The sequence below is a fragment of the Callorhinus ursinus genome, unplaced genomic scaffold (assembly GCF_003265705.2).
Source record: "Callorhinus ursinus isolate GAN/ISIS: 27379988/994484 unplaced genomic scaffold, GSC_fseal_2.0 scaffold8, whole genome shotgun sequence".
Classification (NCBI taxonomy): domain Eukaryota; kingdom Metazoa; phylum Chordata; class Mammalia; order Carnivora; family Otariidae; genus Callorhinus; species Callorhinus ursinus.
In genome coordinates, this window is record NW_027397070.1 from 15,471,513 (window position 1) to 15,477,721 (window position 6,209).

Here is a 6,209-nt window from a genome sequence, read left to right on the forward strand (position 1 = left end):
TGGATTTAACAGGTACATTCAGAAGATGCCATCCTACAACAGCAGCATACACATTCTACTCAAGTGCATTGGAACATTCTCCAGATCACATATTAGGCCACAAAACAAGTCTCAACAAAATCAAAAAGATCAAAGTCCTACCTATGCATTATTTCTGACCATAACACTACGAAACCAGAAATCAACCACGAGAAAAAATCTGGAAAGACCATAATAGAGGGAGGTTAAATAACATGCTATTAAACAATGAATGGATCAACAAAGAAATCAAAGAAGAAATCAAAAAGTACATGGAAACAAACAAAAATGAAAACATGACATTCCAAAACCTTTGGGATGCAGCAAAAGCAGTTCTAAGAGGGACGTTTATAGCAATGTGGGGCTACCTCAAGAAGCAAGAAAAATCTCAAATAAATAATCTAACCTCACCTAATGGAACTAGAGAAAGAATAAACAAAACCCAAAACCAGCAGAAAGAAGGAAATACAGATCACAGCAGAAATAAATGACATAGAAAATTTAAAAAAAAACAGATCAATGAAACCATTTTTTCTTTGAAAGAAATCAACAAAATTGATAGACTCATCAAAAGAGAGAGAGCACTCAAACAAAACCAGAAATGAAAGAGGAGAAATAACAACTGACACCACAGAAATACAAAGGATTGTAAGAAAATATTATGAAAAATTATATGCCAACATATTAGAAAACCTAAAAGAAATGGATAAATTCCTAGAAAATATAACCTACCCAAACTGAAGAAATAGAAAATTTGAACAAATTAATTACCAGCAATGAACTGAATCAGTAATCAAAAATCTCCCAACAAACAAAAGTCCAACATTGATGTATTCACAGGTGAATTCCACCAAACATTTAAAGAAGAGTTAATACCTATTCTTCTCAACAATTTTAAAAAATAGAAAAGGAAGGAAAACTTTCAAATTCATTCTATGAGGCTAGCATTGCCCTGACAGCAAAACCAGATAAAGACACCACAAAAAAAGAGAACTATAGGCTGATATCCCTGATGAACACAGATGCAAAAGTCCTCAACAAAATATTGGCAAACCAAATCCAACAATATATTTTAAAAAATTATTCATCACGATCAAGTGGGATTTATTCCTAAAATGCAAGAGTAGTTCAATATTCCCAAATCAGTCCCTCCAACAAGAGAAAGTATAAAAAACATATGATCACGTCAATAGATGCACAAAAAGCATTTGACAAAGTAAGACATCCATTCATGGTAAAAACCCTCAACATAGTTGGAGGGGTGGGCCGGGACTTGCCGCTCGCCCGCCCTTGGGCAGCGGCTGGGCGCCCGTTGTCCATTTTGCTTCCGACGCGCGCAGTCAGTGGAGCTGGTGTATGTGCGGCAATAACATGTCTGCCCAGCTTCCCGCTACCGTGCCCGCCATCGGGAAAGCCACCGCTGCGGTGATTTTCCTTCATGGTTTGGGAGATACAGGGCATGGATGGGCAGAAGCCTTTGCAGGTATCAGAAGTTCACATATCAAATACATCTGCCCACATGTACCAATTATGCCTGTAACATTGAATATGAACATGGCTATGCCTTCTTGGTTTGATATTACTGGGCTTTCACCAGATTCACAGGAGGATGAATCTGGAATTAAACAGGCAGCAGAAAATGTAAAAGCTTTGATAGAGCAAGAGGTGAAGAATGGCATTCCTTCTAACAGAATTATTTTGGGAGGATTTTCTCAGGGAGGAGCTTTATCTTTATATACTGCTCTCACCACACAGCAGAAACTGGCCGGTGTCACTGCACTCAGTTGCTGGCTTCCACTCCAGGCTTCATTCCCACAGGGGCCTATCAGTGGCATTAATAGAGATATTTCTATTCTTCAGTGCCATGGAGAGTGTGATCCTTTAGTTCTCCTAACTAAAGTTTGCTTCTCTTACTGCCGGAAAGCTAAAAACATTAGTAAATCCAGCCAATGTAACCTTCAAAACCTATGAAGGCATGAAGCACAGTTCATGTCAACAGGAAATGATGGATATCAAGCAGTTCATTGATAAACTTCTACCTCCAGTTGATTGATGTCACTAAGAGGCCTCCTGTAGAAGTGCACACCAGCATCATTGTAGTAGCGTATAAACCTTTTCCCGTGCCCAGTCTTGAAACTTCTAATGTTTGCAGTGTTAAAATGTTTTGCAAATACACACCAATGATACAGACTACATGATACTATCTCCTTGTGGGAAAGATGGTCTTCTTTTAAGTTTCTATACCTGTATTTGTAGAATATGATTCAGAATATACTAGTATTAAAATAGGTGAAGCAGCTAAGCTTCTTTTTCCCAAAGTAATTCAGCAAAATAATAAAATACTGTAACCAGATTTTTTTATTATGTCATTTGACAATTATTAGTATACTTAATGAAAATTTGTTTAGGTATAAATAAGCAGTTAAGATACAAATGATTTATACATGCTGTGACTTAGTCTATGGACTTATTCCAAAATTACTTAGTCACCATGCATTATCTGTATTTTTACATATGTATTTGTTATATACTTAATGATTATAATACATAATGAGAATGGGCTGTGACTACATTATTGTAATGCTTCTAAGGTCAATAAAGAGTAATATTCCTGTGTTCAGTTAATGGCCCTTTTATTTTGGGGACCAGGCTTTATTTTCCCTGATATCATTTCTATTTAGTATTTTTTTTTTGTCTCTAGAAATCTGTTCTTTCTTTTTTATCCTTTGTAACAGACCAAATATTGCCTCCTTGCCATAGACATCTGCTGCCAATACATGTTGTAATTTGACATTCTGAATCACAGGTTTGATGGTATTTAAAATGTATTTACATTTATATAAAGAAACCTTTAAACTTCCTACACTACTTATTTCTTAAACTGCACCTTAGTCCAAAGTTAGACCTATATAGTTATTAGAATCTTCAGTGTAGATAATGTGAATAATTCTGTGGTTGTATTTTTCTGTAATTAACTGAAAGAATATGTAGGTCATATTCTAGTATGTTCTGGAATATTTAAGACAGATCTTAAAAACTAATTTCTAAGATGATTTGCTCTAAGATGATTCTCCTTGAGGGTAGTTTTAGTTTACTTGTTTTGTACATATGTTTGAAACCAACTACTGTAGAAAATGAACAGTCCATTAGAAAATTTTGCTTTATTTTTATCTGCCAGTGAACTTTTTTGAAAACTTCACTTTAGTCAGATGGGTCTTTTTTAATTAGTTTTTGTGCAAACATAAAAGTAGCAATTATTTGACTTTAAGTAGTTGAATTTTTCAGATTATTGGTAAAAATTATTGGAAAACAAATTTATGGGTGATAAAGATTAATCGCAACTCAATACATATGGTGTAGTTACCACAGTTTAATATGTAGCAAAAATGTATGCTTGATATTTCTGAACTGTTAATTATTCTGCTGTATTCCAACTGACTAAAACAATGTTAGGAATGCATCTTTATAAATGGGTGCTAATTGATAATGGAAATAATTTAGTAGTGACTGTGCAGAATGTTAATAATGAAGCCATATGTTTATGTCTGGATTTAAAATTTTTAAACAATCATTTACTAAGTCATTTTGCTTTACCTTGAAGAGTATAAATTGTTGTTTCAATTATACAAATCAGCAAGATCTAATTTATGGCAAGAAATATTCCGTTGAAATGTTGTGCTCTAATGTGGGAAAATGTAAATCTTTTTCATGGTTTCTACCAATGTGAAATAAAACTTAATTCTGACAGGAAAAAAAAAACCCTCAGCATAATAAAGGCCATATATGAAAGGTCATATACACAGCTACTCTCATCCTCAATGGAGAAAAACTGAGAGCTTTTCCTCTATGGTCAAGAATAAGACAGGGATGTCCACTCTCGCCACTTTTATCCAATATAGTTCTGGAAGTCCTAGCTACAGGAATCAGACAACAAAAAGAAATAAAAGACATCCAAATTGGTAATGAAGGAATAAAACTTTCACTATTTGCTCATGACATGATACTATGGAGAGAAAACCTTCAGGATTCAACCAAAATACTACTAGAAATGATAAATGAATTCAGTAAAGTTGCAAGACACAAAATCAATACACAGAAATCTGTTGCATTTCTACACATTAGTAATGAAGCAGCAGAAAGAGAAACTAAGAAAACAACCCCAATTGAACCAAAAATAATAAAATACCTAAGAATAAATTTAACCAAAGAGGTGAAAGACCTGTATCTTGGAAGACTATAAAACACGGATGAAAGAAATTGAAGATGACACAAAAAACAGGAAAGTCATTCCATGTTCATGGATTCGCAATAAATATTGTCAAAATGTCTGTACTACCCAAAGAGACCTACAGATTGAATGCAACCTCTATCAAAATACCAACAGCATTTTTCAGAGCTAAAACAAACAATCCTAATTTGTATGGAACCATAAAGACCCTGAGTAGCCAAAGCAATCTTAAAAAAGACCAAGGGGCGCCTAGGTGGCTCAGTCAATTAAGGGTCAAACTCTTGATTTTGGCTCGGGTCATGATCTCAGGGTCATGGGATCTGTAGGATCATAGGATTAAGAGCACACTTATCATGATGAGCATTGAGTAATGTATGGAACAGCTGAATCACTATATTGTACACCTGAAACTAATATAACACCATATGTTAAGTACACTGGAATTAAAAAATTTTAATGGAAAAAAAAAGAAATATGCCTGGCAAAAAACACATGGTATTTACTATCATCATCATCATCATCATCATCATCATCATCACTCTTTGATGTCTGACACAGAGCACATAGTGAATATTTTCTATTTTTATTATTTTTTTAAATTTTCTTATTGATTATTATTATTTGGTGTCTCCTCTTAAACTAAGGAGCATTCCAACATGCAACATACAGGATAGAGACTGTAAGTGATTCTTTCAGCTCTCCATATTTAAGTTTGTGCTCCTGGCCATAGTAATGACAGTTTCCTCTTCAATAATTCTAACTCTGATCTCTTCCCCTTCCATGACTATCTTCAGATGTCTTTAGCTCTTTGCCCCTCTTATTCTTTCACAAGTTACAAAGACTTCTAAGTTACACAAGTAATAAGTTTATATAAGTTACAAAGACTTCCAAATCTAAAATTTTTCAATTATATAAAAACTGTCCTGTAGGATCATGCTAAAAAATGAGTAGGTTTTGCTGTGGGATATGAAAATTATATTTAACTTTCAAAACTGTAAAAAAGTCAAGAGCTGCTTTGTCTGGAGAGACTGCAAACAAGAATGAGCTAAATTTGACTCACATTTACCATTTTGTAGAGCAGACACCCAGGCCAAAATAGCTAATATTGGAAATGGATATGGGAAGTATCTGTAGGCTCAAGGAAAAGAAATAAATATTAAGTCCACCTATTTGTATGTACCAAGACAAGCTCCTTCCAAACTCCACTATGTTATTTACACCCAATCTTTTCCTCTTCTGTAATGTTAATCCACTCAGCAAGTGTTAAAAAATAAGGGTATTGCAAACCTGATTTATGAGACTGACAATTAGTCATGGTCTAATCAACTCTCTTCAATATGACCAAAATCAATATTTTTTAAAGCCAAGATTCTGGTCATGTTTTTCAGAATTGGTGCTAACTCTCCCATTTAAACACTAATATCTCTGGTCCTGTGCATCAGTTAAGCCTTTTCCAAAATGCTCGTGTGTCTACTATCAAGTAAACAGAACCAGAATATTTATTAAGGCAAGTTTCTGATATTTTTTCAGCGCTGAATTGATAATCTACTCTGAGACACAAGAGAGGAAAAATGTTATTATATAGTGGGCTTCTGACTGGATTTATTTTTTAAATTGTCTCAAAGAGTTCCATAGCATGTTGATTATTGATAGGGCAATTTTCGGTGTGAGGTATCAGACTCTAAGTAAGAACCCAACACTTAAGAGACCCTATTTTATGAAGAGAGAAAGGAATGATTGGAGAAACCTGAGGTTATTCCTGTTTATCTTCATCCTTTAAAACAACAAAAGCCAGTGTTCCTTTGCATAGCCCACCTGCTAGACAAACACTTCAAGCGCCATCCCAAAAAACCAAATAAATTCTATGTGTGGTATATGAGGGGGTCAGAACGACAATCCTTCTATATTTGCCACTGTAGAACTGAAGGTTTATTATGTCTCTTTTGAGGATACATTGGAATAA

General features: G+C 34.4%; 1 pseudogene; it reads left to right on the forward strand.

The window, feature by feature from the left end:
• The first annotated feature begins 1,328 nt into the window (after positions 1–1,328).
• Positions 1,329–2,201, forward strand: LOC112821779 (acyl-protein thioesterase 1 pseudogene; annotated as a pseudogene).
• Positions 2,202–6,209: the final 4,008 nt, after the last annotated feature.